The following is a 17434-nucleotide window of genomic DNA, read 5'->3' on the forward strand; positions in this document are numbered from 1 at the left end:
AGATGCGGTGTCCGAAATGAAATACAACCTTTAATTTAAACCACTACGGGAGAGATGAAAAAAATGAGACCGGGACCAAAGTGTTTTGTTTTCTTAAACAAACAATTATTTCTGGTAACATGCAGTTCATTCTAAAGGAATCTCAAGGCTGGGGTATTAATTAAGAGCTGAAATCTGCTAACCTGCTCAATTTAATAATCTGCTTATGCACCCAAACAGACTTCAGCCAAGTCTCATCAGCAATTTAGCTGTGGTTATGGGGCTTTGAAAGATAGTGTATCTGAAGTCTCAGAGTGTTGGATGAGTCCAGGCTGTCTAATATGGTCCTATAATTCCTTTGGGCTTTGATAGTGTCATGGGCTGGCAGAATTATTGTCTTGTCAGGGCCTTTCCTGTTTTTTTGTATTTTTGGGGGGAGAAGTCTCATATCAGAAACAGAATGCAATTCACGGAGAGTGAGATGCCACTGCCTATTTCTGCAGACAGTCCAACATTACCGAGATCTCCGGATTAAAAGAATAAGAAAGAGAGAACAAAAACTTGTGGTTTGAAGCTTGACAGTAAATAATGAAGGCTATTAATGTTCCACCTTGAAAGCCCCCTGAGACAAGCATTGGCAATTTTTTATAAAGCCCACCACCTCAACTGGGCTCTGAAATCTGAGAATCTGTAAGTGCTGACAAATTGTTACTCATTCCTTCAATGAACTGGCCCAGTGACTTTTCACCACTCGTCAGAGCACATTAGGTCTCCCATTACTCCTGTCCTCAAGCCATGCGACTCCCCTCCCCTTGAAGGAGGGTGGGGGAAGCACTACCTTTTGTTTCAACATTTCTTGACAAACCAACTGGACAGCCATCCTAAAACACCTGGAGGAAAAAAAATGCTCGCATTTTAACACAGTGCACAAAAAAAATGCAGAAAATGATTAACCTCAAAGTGATTCAAGGCTACGCATCTTGGATGTATACAATGGATACATTTAGGGTTCAATATTAAGAAATAAGGAAGAAACACCATTCAAAGCTGATCTCAGTCTTCATGTAAATAATGGTTTTGATTTAAACCGTTAAAAAAAAAAAAGATGAGCATGTCTCTGGAGCCACATGATATGAACACTGCTCTACTGTAGACTCTTGAGCCCATTCCAGCAGGTGAGAAGTTATCGTTTCCATTTATTCCCAGTCTCTCCTCCTGACCCCGAACTCCATTTCGGATGCAAAATAAGCTGCCGAAAACACGGAGCAGATTGGATACTTGCTGCATCCAAACCTTAACCTTACAAAGTGTGCCAATAGCAAAGAAAAAAAAGGAACAGCATCTTTATTTCATTTAGGACGTCTGAACAAAATGAAAAAAAAATCTCGCATGACAAAAAAGTAATATTCTAGGAAGAAAATTGAATCCCTTCTTAACTTGTGACTAATAGCCTGCTTGATATGATATAATGCATATTATTAAAAAAGGCCAATAGCTCATGCAGCTTTCCTCAACATGAGATCCTATATTGATTTTCTTTACTGTTGTCTTTCTTCTGATTGATTTGATTTTATCCTTCCCGACAATTTTTTTCCCTCTGCTTTTTCACCACGATATTCCCCTTGCTTTACAGATTGCCCATCGCACACCTGCACAGCATAATTAATGAGCCTTCACAAGGATTCCTCTGTGTCAGTAAATCACTTTCCAAAGAGCTGGGCCACAAAGGAATCAATATTTCATTAGGAGAGTTTGGGAGAAAAAAAAAAGAAAGCAAATAAAACAGGTTTCTTTGCACCATTTGTAATAACTGCACATGACATGCAGCACTTTGAAGAGAAGCCCAGCAGAGGAGTAATGACTGAAAATGCATACATGTCTCCAGAAACACCACACGGCTTGGAGCTGCAGATTCAATAAAACACTCTCGCTTTCAGCTCGATCTTTTTTTAAACCCTACACTCTTTTATTTGATGCATGAAACATTACCTGCGGGGTTCTCTCTCATTTTGCATGGTGTTTTGTAGATTAGCGCTAGAGCTACTGTACACCTTCTTTTGTGTGGAGTTTGCATGTTCCAACCCACTTGGATTCCCTCCCACAGTCCGAAAAGACTTACTGTGCAGGTTAACAGACATGGGTGTGGATCCCACTGGCACCACATGCAGGGTACAGTCCAAGCCTGCATCTCATGGCCTCTGCCGCTAAGCCAAGAAGGATGAAGTGATAATGGAAAATTGATCCTGTCTCCTGACTTCTAAAGTAAAGTGAAGCCAGCTGCAGAAGTCCACAAGGAGCTTATTTTACATACACTAAACAGATGAGGGATAATTACAACAAACTTATTCTCTCAAATTGAGGCCTCTGTTCAGCCTACTTTCCAGCCACTCATCATTAACTTGGCACAGGAAACACAGGAGACCTGTACCACAGGCTCAGGGCCAACATGACAGCCACATCCCTTGGTGATAGCACTGCATAAACCAACTATTCCCACCCTACCGTCGGTGGCATCCGTCTGTCCCATTAGGACAACCAGTGCAGGTCACAGAAGGCTAGTGACACCACCCAGGGTCCCAGAGCCCGGGGCGCGCTCAGTTGGGTCAGGTAGGAGAGCCCAACACATACACCCAGTGCATGAGAAAAAGTGAACCCTGGAGAACATTCCTTATCAAGAGACAATCAGAATATAGTCAACCGTTCTCTTACTACAAAGCATTACTCCAGCTCTACTGAGGTGCTCATGCTTATTCAAATCTCATGGTTATTCAGATCATGCAGTGCACCAGGGTGGTGATCTATTGAACTATAGGATTATGATGCAAAAGACCTATAACCTCCAGAAGTGCAAGACGAGGTAGGTTTTAGGCAGACCGACACTGTGCATTCTAAAACAAGTTGACAATTATGTGCCCGGGGGGCGAAAAATCATTCAGTTTTATTAAGGGGAATTAGATGTTACAGAGAGAGCAGTTTCACAGTAAACATGATACTGTAAGGCTTAACTGCTGACCTATTGATCAGCTTAGTGATTTGTCTGCTCATCAATGTTCTCTCTCCAGAGAGAGAACGCAGGGTACTTGTCACCTTGAAGATTTATTTTGGCTTGGGACCCCAGAGAATTGTGCTTGTGTGCTGCATAAAAAAAGAGAAAGAAATAACACAATGGTCAAAGTCCCCTGCCCACTCCCCCACCAAACAGCTTGCCAGTTTGTTGAAGAACAGAAGTTTATTCCGATGTTATGACATATACTGTACTGTATAATACAGTGAAACCTTGGTCAGCCCATGTTCAATTATCTGATTAACCCACCAAAAAAAAAAGGAAATGAAATGCACCAAACCTCAGATCCTTCATTTAGCAGAATATTCAGGATATCTAGAAAGCTATACATAGCCTGATGGGACTCTGAAAGCTACATTACTCCAGGACCACCACTGACCACCAAATCAGTCATCAGTCCTAATGGCACCAGCCAATTTGCTTGTTTGCTTCATTGCTGGGAACATATTGATGGTTCTTTGAGAGTAAAGTCTGCTAAGTTGCCCTCAGTACAGAGTAGGACTTTATTCTAACAACTCAGACTGAGCCCTTCAGAGTCTCCATTGGCCCAGTAATGACTGGATCACCTATTACCTCACTCACTCTGGTGCACTCACCTCTAATTACAAAGCTCAGCTGCAATCAGGTCACATTCCTATATACAAGTATTTCTTCTTTGAACAGGTCCCTGTATAGGCGTGACAGGCCTTCCTCTAAATAAGGCAGCTCACAAGACCCAAGCTCATTAAAACTCACAATGGAATGGAATGGTCAAGGGGTCTCAATTCAGCAAAGCTCTTCTTTAGCACAAAAAGTAATCTCATCAGCAATACAACACCAACTCACACCTTGTGCAACCTTTATATGCCACAGCAACCTAATTCGTCCCACTTGAGATTGTCTTTGCTAACCCGTTGCCTGTTAACGAATTCCCTTCAGGTGTGTCTATATACAACTATTAGCGGGCTCAATGACCTCTGGTGGCTGTTCAGCTGTAACTACAGCTGGCCTATCACATTCAGAATTTACATCAGAATTCAATTTCAGAATCGCCTACTGCTGGTCTTTGAAAGGCTAACCTATGGTATCAACCCTGGTTCCATATACTGCTGTTGTAACTTTGAGCAAGGTTCTTGACTTCAATGTTCCCAGTAAAATGTCCAGCTGTATACAGTTCATAGGTACAAATGTAAGAAGCTTTGGATACAACTTGAGCCAAATAAATTAATAATTATTATAATATACAGTACACTGGAGGTGCAGTGCAACCTCAGGAGAGGCCAGAAACTGCTCACAGTAATGGAGTCTGATTTCTGTGCCACCCACACTTCATTTATATTCAGCCTTCACAAAGGGACTTTACTGTAGGTGATTAAGAAAGCCATCTGTTAGCACATCCTATTACTTGGGATTCTCTTGTCGGAACAGGAGATCATGACCTATACCATGCTGACAGCCCATTTCGACACAGTGCCCATCTGCTTACATTAAAGGACATTGGGCAAGCAGTGCAACATTCTAACCTGACGCTTTTCAGTAACTTGTCTCAGCACTGCAACATTAGTTGAGAACCAGGATTTACTACTACTGTAAGTTACAGCTCAATGTCTATTAAGAAGCATAATCAGAAGTACAGCAGGGTATAAAAAGCAATCATTGTTATATATATATACACTGTAATATAATGTGTCAACATCATTAGGCAACTCCTGATGATTTGCACTGTTGCCAGATGCCACTGGAAACTTAATTAGGGATATTTATTGTGTTTAGAGCAAAGTCAGGATGACCAGTTGGCAGGTCTTCCATCTGCTCTATTTGTTGTTAAATTTGGATCTGGATTTGGATTTGGAAAATCCCAGAGATGGCAGTAAACGTACTGAGCATATTATTGTGTTTCTAAGCGCGAGTGTAATACTATCTCACGCCTAACAGCAAGAACACGCAGCGTGTAGGAAAAATATATGTACAGTACTATGACACAGAACTTGTTGTGTACTAAGTATAAAAACAAGCAAAGTTGACACAGCTCAAAGACTGGCATGGGTCATTACTCAGACCACAGCACTTACAGAGCATAATCCTACGCATTTATGACACAATTATTACTGTCTTCGATCTCTAACAGACTTATTCCACAAACTATCAAGTTTAATGGACATTAATATGTCAAACTGATGCTCTCTTCCAAATCTACTGAGCACTTATCCATCCTGGTGAGTTTTCCCTCAGGTTTCAAGTGGACTGCCTAATCCAAGACACAGACTGTGGTCAAGTACTCCTCCAACTCATAACATAACAATCACTTTATTAACCCTTTACAATCTCTTGCATTAGGAATGATCTTTTCACATACCCCAGCTTGCTCTCCATGAGACACACAGACGGGGAGAGAACCTGGGGTCAGAGCGCAGGGTCAGCCAAATTGTACAGCCCCCCTGGAGCAGTTGGGGTTAAGGGCCTTGCTCAGGGGCCCAACAGAGTAGGATTCCTCTGCTGGCTGTGGGGTTTGAACCAACAACCTTCCAGCCACAGGCGCAGATCCTTAGCCACAGTGCCACCGCTCCGCCCCAACTCCACACACCTGAGGAGACTGAAAGGCTTCCTGCTCCCTCTTCTCTCACCAGGCTGTCAGGCACAAACAGAAATATACATACTGTACTGTTCTGTAGAGCTCTGAGACACAAGGCTCTCTCTCCGAGAAGTCATTCCCCAGACCAGTGATGCAGAAAGACATTCAGAACTGCGATGGGGAAGAAAATGGGCAGTTCTAAATAAGCATTGAAATTATTAAATTAAAAGGACAGGCAGGGAGCAGACACAGCAGAAGGAAATGGACTTAAAAGAAGCGAGGGCTACGAAACAACTCACTTCAAGTAAATTAGCAGAAAGAAATTTTCAAACTTGCGGCAACTGGGTGGAAAGCTGATAAAAGCCTGGAAACCTGATGTAATAACATAACATAATTATTATCAGCCCTATACAGTTTCCTGCATTAGGAACTCATCTTTTCACATACCCCAGCTTGCTCTCCATGAGACACACAGGCACACAGACAGAGAGAGAAGCTTGGGGTCAGAGCGCACAGTCAGCCATTTATACAGCACCCCTGGAGAAGTTGGGGTTAAGGGTCTTGCTCAGGGGCCCAACAGAGTAGGATTCCTCTGCCAGCTCCGGGATTTGAACTGGCAACCTTCCAGCCACAGGCACAGATCCCCAGCCACAGTGCCACATTCCAATAATGAGCATTGGAGTGTCGTGGGCTTCAGATTAGCACATCTGCTCCATGTTCTCCCATGTTCTCTGGCACTCTGATTTATTGCAAAGCGCTCCGAGAGATTTATGGGGGGCGTGTGCAAGAGAAAATTCTGCTTTGTTATCATCTAGCGGTGTTATTTCAGCCCCTCATCTTACAGGCTTTAAAAGGAGGAAACGTGGAAAGGCTGGGCACTAAAGCTAAAGCCAAACCTTCTCGTATATTTATTCAGAGATAAAAGCTTGTATTAGATTAAGGATTTCAATGAATTCAGAATGAGCTTAGAATCGCTCACACTATTCCTCTCTCTCTCTACAACTTCTTTCTGAATTCTCATTTTAATACCCTGGTAGTCACAGGACCCTTGTATACTATTCTTCAAGGTATCTGAATATTTACCCAAAAATTCAGTTTAATCTTTACAGAACTTTACCTTTCTTAACACTGTAGTAATAGCTAAATACTTGTCATCAAAACACGGGTGAGCTCTGTGCAAAATGATGAAGAGATTGCAGTATAATGCTGATATTAACAGTAAGATTTTGCATGAGTGGTATCCCAGGGAAAGCTTATTGTACTGTCTCTGCCAAACCTGACCTGATTTGAGGGCCTGAAAGGCTCAAACTAGCCACTTACTGTTAATTTCTTTCAACCCTCAAATTCTTAACTTATTTTTGTAAACTTCTGATTCACTTCACAGACTTCTTAAAAACAAGCTTTTTAATAATACTTGTGCTAGAAAAGAACACAGAGGCACTCTGTTTCACACTGTTAAAGACTAAAGTTTGAAAACTTCAGGTTTTTCTTAAGAATATGGGCATTTAAAGTTTGTGTGCTTAGCAAAGAGTTTTCCGCAATGTTTTATTCATTCTGCTTGAGCAGTCACCAGATAAAGACTTTCTTACTGCTACAGCCTCTGCAACAAGCCATTAACTCCACTACCTGGCCAAAGGATTAACAGAAATGTACTGCGGTTTATATTGGGCGCGGAAAGATAAGACTGAGCTCGAATTAAGAGCTGTGCATTCCACAATGCTGGGCAGAGTGAGACTTGCAGAAAGCCTTGGTAAACAGTGCTGAAGTTTTGCAAAAATTGAACAGCAGCCAATAAGCACTGCCTGCCAAACTAATAACCTGGGAACAAATGCTACAAAACAAATCTCATGCAATTACTACAAATGTATATACAAATTAAATCCAGTGTCTCTGAAATGCTGTAACATGAGGTCACCAGCTTGACTCTCAACTTCCGCCTCATCAGGTTGGTCTTAACTTAGCCGCAACAATTGTGCCAAGGTGTGCCACAATTTTACTGGCACAGCACCTATCTGTTGCTGTTCTGTGCCGTCCTCTCCACATCTGGAATACCAGGACTAGACATCCTGTCCATCTGCTTTCCCTGCTGTTCACAGGACCTTCATTCCGTGCCAGCAGGGCTCCTTCTTCCCATGGGCAGCCTGGCTGTAGAAGCAGCTTTTTGTCATCTATTGCCCCGCAGAAGAAGCCACAGTCAGGTCTCTGCAGCCGTCTAACCTCCCCTGCAGGTGAGATGAGGGAATCGGACTACAGTGTCTGGTTACACTCTTGAATTTAACCAATAACTCTCTGTTCCTGCCCTCAAATGTCTGTGACCTGCAGTCACTGCTCATTCTCGGTTCACAGAGTTAGGCCTTGTTTAAAAAATGATCCCTCCAATCAGCCTCTCTGTGGAATAACAAGGAAAGTCATTTTTTTTTGCATGGCAGACCTAGCGGTGTAAAATTTAACAAGTACCATTGCAACATCTGGTCTGAGAAACTCAGATGCATTAGGCCTCCATGCACCTGTTCAGCAACTTCTACTGGAACACAAATGGCCACCAGATGCCAGTCCAAACAGTTTGTCCCCCTGTGAGCAATTCAATAAAGTCAACCTATGGCTGGAGCTTAGTGCCAGTTTCAGAAATTTGAAGCAAACTAAAATTTCATGACCCCCCCCTGGGTGGAACGGTTGTAGTCGTCAAGCAAAGTGGAATCATGATTAAAAGCCAGAGAAGTATGAAGAGCTCTGACAAAGCCTGATGAAATACATGTGGATTCATAACATAGCTACACAAATGCATGGTAAAATGCCTTTGAGACTGGTAAGACTGGGAATACGTACTGATGGAAAAAAGAAACTAAACATTTTTCTGGGAATGAGAATACTAAAGTTACTGTATAACTTATGTACTTTCACAAAATGTTGTCTGTTTTAAGCCCTCTGACCAGCAATACAGCTTGTGCAGTGAGGCATTGCAACTTGCCAATCACACGAAAGCACGATAGGTGCACTTTTACCCAACGAGGTCCAGGTGGAACAGTGCCTGATCACCTTCAAAAAGGCCTTAATTCAAAGCTTAGGTCAATGCAAGAAAAAGACCACATTTAGTCAGTTTTCTGCCCATTCTATAATGCCTTGAATGTCACCAGACGCAAGGGAGAGGGCCATTGGCATGCTGCAGGGTGGCATGTCATGTGCCAGCGTTGCCAGACACTAATGAGTAAGTCGCTCCACTGTGTCCTGACTGCAGAGAAGGTTTCAGCAGACCAGCAGGACAGATGATCGTCCAAGATCCGGTCACCCCCAAGTGACCACACCAGAGCAGGACCGACACATCAGACTGGTCCATCTGAGAGATCGTTTCAGATCTGCCGCCCGTACTGCTGCTGAAACTGCCGGCAGACACAATGCCCACATCAGTGACAGGACAGTGAGGCTCTATGCTGCTGGCCTTAGAGCAAGGCGACCTGTCAGAGGCCCTCTGCTCACACCTCCTAGACGTCACACTGGCTTGGGCCAGACAGAGGCTGCGATGGACTCGTCAGCAGTGGCATCAGGTCCTCCTCACGGACGAGTCACTCTTCAGCCTGTTCCACGTAGAAGGGAGGACCACAGTGTGGAGAAGGAGGTGTTGCATTTCTTTTTTCCATCAGTATATGTCCTAAACATCTGCTGTGCATGGATGCATCAGTCTAAAAGGAAACATGGAGTGTAGTCTTTCAAAGTAGAAGTATCTCTTCTTTCTCCCTTAATAAGTGAATGAGGTCTTCTACTGGTTGTGTCTTACATGCTGTAGAAGTGACCTCCCTCTCCCTCTTCTCACTTAATTATTACAATACCATCTTTACTACAACCTCAGCCTTACCTCTGTCTGTGCCAGTGGGGCACCTATCAAAGTCGGAAGGTAAGGAAATAGAAATGTCTAAACATTGATTTTCTCACATAGAGTCACCCTGAATGGCAGTAAGCAGCAGGTAGTGGTCACAAACAAGACTGGCTAGATTTCTAAGTCTTCCAGCACTGAATGAACAGGCTGTGAAATTAGAAGCGCTGCTGTAGCTTTTTTCACCTACTACAATGGCATTGTTATGAAACCTGGCATTACTGTTACACAGTTGGGAAGCTCTATTGGTGGGGCTGGGTTCTTCTGACACACGTGGCAGGTCTAATTGCATGGCTGTGTCTTGAAATCAGCTTAATCACAGGAAGAAACTTCACCCTGGCAGTACATTACTGTCAAACTCTTGTACCCACATGACTGTTCCCAGCCAGCCTGCAGACACAGAGGGAGCACAAGGAAACCCAAACCAGTATTTTGCAGCATACTGAGCCCCCTGCCTCCTCCTTCCCTGGTGGAAATGCAAGTGCAGTGAACCTTCTGTGATGTAATGATAGGTTATTGCGGGCAATTGCATTGTCCTCGAAAAGGCATTTTATCTTGAATGGCAAAATCTCAGCAAAGCAAGAAATGTAATCATCTTCATCAGGGACATATTGAAGTGGCCATTGGTTCTGCAACAGGGGAAACTTCCATTTCTGAGAGCCAATGTCTGGGGGCTGTCAAGCCTGTTATTAACCCATCATTTGGCTTATTGCTCTCAAGATGCAAATGATTTCAGAACAAGGTCCAAGAGCAGCTGTACCCCAGTACCCCTGAATTTCACACTTTATTCCAGCGGCGTCCCAAGCATATTGTTTTCGGGAAAAGACAAGGAAGAAGACAATTTACAATCTTGACACGCACACGTTAAAGGCTAGAATCTGCAGGCTGTGGCTGTTCATTAGGTCACCCAAATGGAGCCAGTGCAATTTCTCAATTTCTGGAAAATGTATGGCGACCATATTTACAGTCAGCACTAAAACTTTATCACCTTGAACAGCTCACAGCATGGCAGCTCGTGAGGCTGCAAAAGGTCCACTGACTTTATCGGCAAAGCATAAATGGAAAGGTTTAAAGTTGCAGAGAACAAACTTGAAGCTCAGACCTCTGTTTAGCAATTTGACATCAGCAGGGATGTGGATTAAGGATGAAATGATGGTAAGTTACCACACCTGAACCCCAGTTGCAGTCAAGACCTGATTAATCCAAACTGTGTGGTTTAATTTAAATGCTTAAAGCACATTTAAAAAAAGGATGTGCTTTTATCTGAGCTTTTACTTTTCTACAGGCGCCCTTTCTTCACAAGCTGGTGTCTGGAAGGAAGGTTTGGACCAGCGGTACTCAAAACCTGACATTTCTCCACCCAGAAGTGTCAACGACTTAATGATTCAATTTATTTGACACAGCAGGTTAAATAATGACTTACAAATCCTGCAGAATCCAAATCAGGATTGCTTGTCTCCGTCTTTTGTAAGAAACAAAACACAAAACTCATTACTGCTCTGTATCCACATTTAATAATTCTGCCTCATTTTGTTTTGCTTGTGCATACCACTGTTGCTACAGTTCCATCATCTAGGATCTTGCATCCACATAATTTTAGTTTAATGGACTTGCCTGTAATTTTGGTTTCCTGTCTACTTAAACAGCATAAAACTTTGGAAATGGCATAAGGCCCCCAGAAAATAGGACATTGGCTAATGATAATAAAATAATAATGAAAATGTGACTTCTGTCCTACAGAGCAAATGAAGCACAGAAAACTGGAAAAATATAATGTATATCAAATATAATAACCACTCCTGTATCTAAGAACATATCAACTTTATTTTATGAAGCACCTTTCTTCACAATATCTCCAGGCACTTTGCCCATAAAACAAATAAAACAAAGCAGAAGCAAAAAACCAACAGAACCACATGAAACACAATTTAATTCAATAACAAAATAAAACAGAAACAGAACTATATTTTCTGTGTGCACAATTTTGTATTTAGAATTTATGCACTAATTACAGTAAGTGCTTCTCCTCACTCCAGATGAACACAAAACCCAGTTAGGAAACTGAAGCAGAGAGCCTGGCCGATTTACTGTACATATTGTAGCACACAATGAGCAGGTTCTGAACAGTCCTCAAGGGCCAGGCATGGCCATACCCTGGCACGACCTCCCCTGATAGCGAATTTCACATGGCACAGCAATGACACCAAGAATCACTTGGGAATTTCCCCTAGCAGAGGTCTGGATCAGCTCACTGATGCATCACTATATAACTTGCACATCGTCACACTAAATCACAAGAATTAACACACTTTTTACTATACAGCAAGATTGGCAGGAGTCACATCCATCTTTGACAAAAACAGATTTCCTCATAACTTCCAAATACACTTTTTCATGTATGACAGAATGACAGTTAAAATAAAGCAGCAGTTCAGATTAAGACACTGAATGCCACTTGGCAGCCAAACGTAACAGTATAAATTGGTATAGTTAGTGTGAAATTTTTAAAAATATATATCTGTGGGAACCTAACAGCAGCAGCTGATTTATATAATGAATGTCATGCTGTGCTACCGAATTTCCAATATGTCATCGACAGGAAGTACAAAAATAGCTCCAAATAACAAGCTAATAGGCTTTTGACCAAGTATTGTACAGCACTCCTTAACTGTACAGCCATACAGCCCTGTAGACTAAATTAGAGACATACTGAAACTGAGGAAGCAGCTTAATGGTCCTAGTTTCCTATGACACATGAAATCGTGCTACAGTTCATTCAAGCTTAGTTTAAAGATAGCCACACAGCTTTGCTAAACAGTACACAGAAAGCTGCCCACTGTCTGGAAGCAAAACTGTTACAAGTACACTTTATCGCTTAGATTCACACTCCACAATTGATCTGTTGGTAGAACACTTCAATTTGCCCTTTTCATGGCATTAAATAAAAACATAATGGTTGTGACAGTGAAGAAAGATCTACAATTTGCACGCAGTCTTCCTGATACAGTGTACATAGCCAGCCAGCACATTGCAGAATCATAGAAAGTTCCAACCCTCTGAAAATGTAGGGTCTAAGAAAACATTAACCTTTATGAATAAACTAAACTGGACTGGCAATTTAACTTAAAAGGCTGCTTATTAAATCAATCAATCGATACTCCATCCCTTTTATGAACCTTACTTCACAAAGTCCCATTTTTTTTACATCTCTTAATCTTCACAGTAAGAAGATTTATAAGAACCACCCTTGCCACAGCTAGCCATAAGAACCAGTTTAATCCCTAAATACACTGCGCTAATTTAAGTACTCTTGAGAATTTGCATTTCTCACTGCAAACAAAGAAAGGCTTAGCAGCTTTGTCAGTTTACTACACTTGCAATTGTGCAGGAAATGTATTAAAGACGACTCAAGTAAAAAGCAACAGGGGTGCAAAGAAACAACGCACATATTCGAGGCAACCTCTCCCTATATCTTTTTACATTCTCAGGCGAGTTCTCTCATGAGATGTTTTTCAGCCTGCATGCCAGGATTCGTAACGTCCACCTATCAATGTGCCAAGCAGAAGCTTCTTCAAAGAATACCTTGACATGCTGAGGTATACTATCAGGTTCCAGAGTTAATTTAAAAAAAAGCTGTGTATAAAGGCAACTACAGTATATTGCACAGTAGTCTTCAAAGCTTTTTTTTCTCCCCCGTGTTGGAATTGATTTAAAACACCAATTCCACCCTCTCTAGTCTATAAATACATAAAGGAAGCCAAACTGCACAACGGATGATGTTCCCTTCCTGTGACAAGATGAGACAAGTTTATGTTACAAATGGAAGCTGGAGTGATTTTAATGCTGGAGCTGAAAAGTGATTAATATGAAGTTATACAAGCTCTCCAAGTCGAGTCCTGAGAGCATTTGTCTGAAATCCACTAAAACCTAATGTTATTCTCTCTGCAGCTCGATTACCATTCTAGAGGGCTCAAGCATAACCAGTTCAAGGACAAGCCTAACCGTACATGTAAGAGGTCTGTTTATTTGTTGCTTGGTGAACATTTACTATTTTTATCAGTTGCATTGGCAATAATGAAGACGCAGGGCAGGCAATTTGTAATTCAGACAGATACGAACATGTCAGCTAGTGACAGCCTCCCCATTTCTTCCACAGTTTCTCAAGGACTGAAGCAGTGGGAGTCCTGGGTGAGCAGTGGGGTAAATAAAGGCTTTCTGAGATGCTGTCATTACCTTTAATTTCTGAATTAAAAAAATGAAACTGAATGACAAGCAGAAGAAATAATACCACCTGTTTTCATGTACATATTCTTTAGAAAGGCAGAACTCCCTGTCTTAGCTTGCAAAAGCTGAAGAAATCTCTCTCAGATAGCACCTGTATTATCAGTGCAAATCGCCTTGAATATTAACGCGCAAATTCACATGACAGAGTGCGTGGTGCAAGAGGACCTGAGGCCCAAGTTGCCTGAATGTCTGACTTTAAGTCCTCTTAAATGATTAGTACCCCACAAAGCAAAGTGATTCAGCTCAAGTGCAATTTGGTATTCACAAATGTTTCCGTTTAACTTCTCAGAGAACTCAGGAGCCAGACTAGCCTGTTGCTTTGTTTCATGGCAAGATTTGTACAGCAATTCGATACGTTGCTAGGATACCACAGATGGCTCCTCCTGGAGCTGCCATTTATGCAGGTTTAGAAACAGAGACCGAGAAGAAGCCTGGATTTCCCCAAAGCAACAAATAAATATAAACAGAATTGTGTATTCTGGTTAGAGGAGTTGCTTTTCTTCCAAACTTTAGTTCACTGAACAATTAAATGGGGTAGACAGATTACCAGACTTTGAATGGCTTGCTTTCAGTCTAAATAGGTAATGTAAGAAGTCATAAACTCTAATATAATCATTATGTAAGAGAATTGTGGGCCATTTCCAAAAGAAAAAAGTAAACCTGTCCTTAACTGAAGTTATTCTTGCCTGAAGTAATGGAAGTGCTGTTTTTTTTTTAAATAAGACGTGGTAATTGAGATCGCGAGGTGCTTCACTTCACACACAAACAATTACACAAGAGTAAAAAGGTCTGGCCTAATTTACTTGAATAAATTAGACCAGAGTATAACAAAATGTGATTGCCCAAGCAGATTAAATTGGGAGTGCCGGGGTACAGTTGTTTCCTCTTTCAGCAAGGTAGGCATGGAAACCCGTGAGACACACGAAATTAAAAGAATACATTATACTTCTGTAGAAAACAGAAATTAAATGACGCGTCATATGCTGTGATTATCTAATGTGAAGTGGGAAATATAATATATTGAATCGTGCTACAGTACATCCCTGCATATTGAAGAACTGGATTAAAATCAGCCACTATTTTTGTGCTGTTAAACAGTCAAAGTCTGACCAAAATTAGTATGCACTATTGAACCAGACCTATTAAAATGTTAAGAGCCAGATGAGATCAAATGTTTTTTTGATAAGGCATTTGTTTTGTTTTTTTCAATTATAGGTTCAGAGCTGATTACCAACAACAAACCACCTAATGAAAATCTGACAGGTGCTAAATAGCCATTTATTGCTTAGATGTGCAATGTAAAACAATCCACTAGTGTAGAGGCATTTTTGCATGAATGAAACAGGCTCCTAAAAGGGCAGTACAAATCTCATACAACTGCATTGATACATTTTTTATATAACTATTGATCGGGTAGTAGATCAGGTAGATTGTGGCAAACAGGAAAAAGACCTGACTGAGCCTTTGGTCTAAGCTGCAAACCCTAAGACCAGTCAACACAAGGCTTTACAGTACATGTTGTACTGAGGCAGAGAGAAACCAGAATTGTTTCTTACTGTCAAAAGGTATTAAAGAGGAAAAACACTGATGACACCTGGTCGCCCTATTGCTTTGGACTCAGAGTTGCTTCTTGAAAAATGCAGGGATGCAGATATTTTTACACCAAATGACCAAGCCTTGAAGAAAGCACTGTTGCTTCATACCACACCGATCTTGAGAAAAAAAAAATATCAAACATGTACCAAAGTGACTCATTGAAGTAAATTGCAAAACCAGGCCTGCTTGAAGATTTCCAAACACATTTGACTTACAGCCTGGTCCAAGTCTTATAAGGGCACACATGGTGATACATAAACAGGTATCGAAGGTGTCTGAGACTGCTTCTTTTTATAGCCAGAACCCGATTCAGATACTCTAGACAACTGTTGTTCGAGGGACCTATTAAACATCAAGGACATTTAAAATTAAGGAAAAACACATTCTATGGCAGCACTGCCTGACTCTGTAGATGATAATGAGAGGGCAGAGAAGCAACAACAAAACAATAAAAGTACAATACAAAAATGCAAGCATTCACTCAAAACGTACTGTACCCTTTCAGATTAACCTATTTTATAGAGCAAATTTGGCAACCAGACTGAAAAAATGTTTGCCTTCCAGGCTTTCACTCAATTAACTGCATTTGGTGCAACTGTGCATTTTCTCTTCCATGCTGTGCTGAATGGGGGGTGGGCAACCTACGGTCTTCTGGGCTGGCTGAATGCGTCCTTGCTCAACGGCAATGACTACAGGGATTTAACCCATCCCTGACAACAGGAGAGAACTGCAGGTGTTGGGATACTTGTGCCGTATCCGTTACACCGCGGAAAACCAGGGAGTGAGGCACGCAAGTTTTGCAGACCTCTGCTCTTTAATGTGCATAACTCTTAACTGACACAGAAAATCAAAAGCCCTCCAAGGCACCCAAGTGCCGTAAAGCAGTAACCCCCAAACCAAAAGCGCAACAGCGCCGTGAACCCCAAACGGACGCTGTGTGTGACATAACAGTATCAACAGGTTTCCTCTGCGGCTTGATGGCGGATCAGGGCTACAGTAATAGCATCCACACCACATCCATCATGTGGAACTGGACTGAAAATCACAGCGCAGTGGAATCTGCTGAGCAAAATCTAAACATCTGCGTTTTTCCACCCAAAGATGCGCAGAGCAGGAGAGTGGCAGTCTGGGCTGCAGATCCTTTCAACCAGAGCACCTGATCATCAGGCAGAGGTTAACTGCAATGCATCTCATCCACTCCCACCAGAACAAATGGCGATTTGAGATTTGTCCTTGGGTGTTATGCCGTCAGGCTTGTGCCAAATACTCTACAACAGGTTCAAGACTTATTTTCTAGAGAACAATGTTTATTAAAAAATATATAAAATAACATTCAAGAAAATGACATCAAGGCAAAGGCATCGGTGTCTCTTCTTGTCTGAGCCATGCCTTGTCAAATCAAAATTTGCTCAGCTATTCCCCAAACTATGTTCAACTTGACTTTGACAGACAGTACATGAGCAGCAATAGCTCTCTAACCCTGGACTTTCAGAAAACTGTTGAGGCTAAATTTCCTAGTTAAACAGTCCTAAAGTGAAAAACTGCAACACAAAAGCAAGCGAGTACATTTAGAGCACTGCGATTCCATTCATTCTAATTTATGTTCAAAACATGACAGGCAGAGGGCAAATAATTGCTTTGACACTATTTACACAGGAAGAGCATTTTCAAATTCTCAAAAAGCTTAATGGACGCGATTCAAGTATGTTACACACGTAGGTAGCGACACCGCCGGCTCTCCGGCTCCGTCTGCTGTCACACACAGTTGCAACAACTGCCCATCAACTCGGCTTTGTCACGCCCAGTACACCTAGAGGGCGCTGCTCTTCTGTCCTGTTCCTACAGTAGTTCCCTGTGATTGTTCATGTCTTTCCGGTGTGTCCTGTTGTGTAGCCTATTTACTCCCCGTGTCTGCTCTGCTCCTGGCTCAGCATTGAGGTTCGGATGTCCTGAGACCCGCCTAGCACCAGGTCGCTCCTGTCCGTGGCCTGAGGGCCTAGGTCTCTACTCCGACATCGTCTGAGCCCCTCAGCCTGGGCTAACCTCCTTTTCCCCGTTTTACTGTTTACCGCTACGCAGAGGGTCTTTATTG

General features: G+C 42.1%; 1 long non-coding RNA gene across 3 annotated transcripts in view; it reads right to left on the reverse strand.

Annotated features, from left to right (window-relative positions):
- The window catches only part of LOC107076651 (uncharacterized), a 111080-nt gene that overhangs the window by 89730 nt on the left and 3916 nt on the right, over positions 1–17434 (reverse strand). For 2 of the 3 annotated variants that reach the window (XR_011184953.1, XR_011184950.1), the window contains exon 1: positions 5379–5650. The exons of the other annotated variant lie outside the window; for it this stretch is intronic. This is a non-coding gene — a long non-coding RNA (uncharacterized lncRNA). Of the gene's footprint in view, positions 1–5378; positions 5651–17434 lie in introns of those variants that run through there. 3 annotated transcript variants of the gene reach the window in all.

This window comes from Lepisosteus oculatus, chromosome 3, assembly GCF_040954835.1.
Source record: "Lepisosteus oculatus isolate fLepOcu1 chromosome 3, fLepOcu1.hap2, whole genome shotgun sequence".
NCBI lineage: Eukaryota > Metazoa > Chordata > Actinopteri > Semionotiformes > Lepisosteidae > Lepisosteus > Lepisosteus oculatus.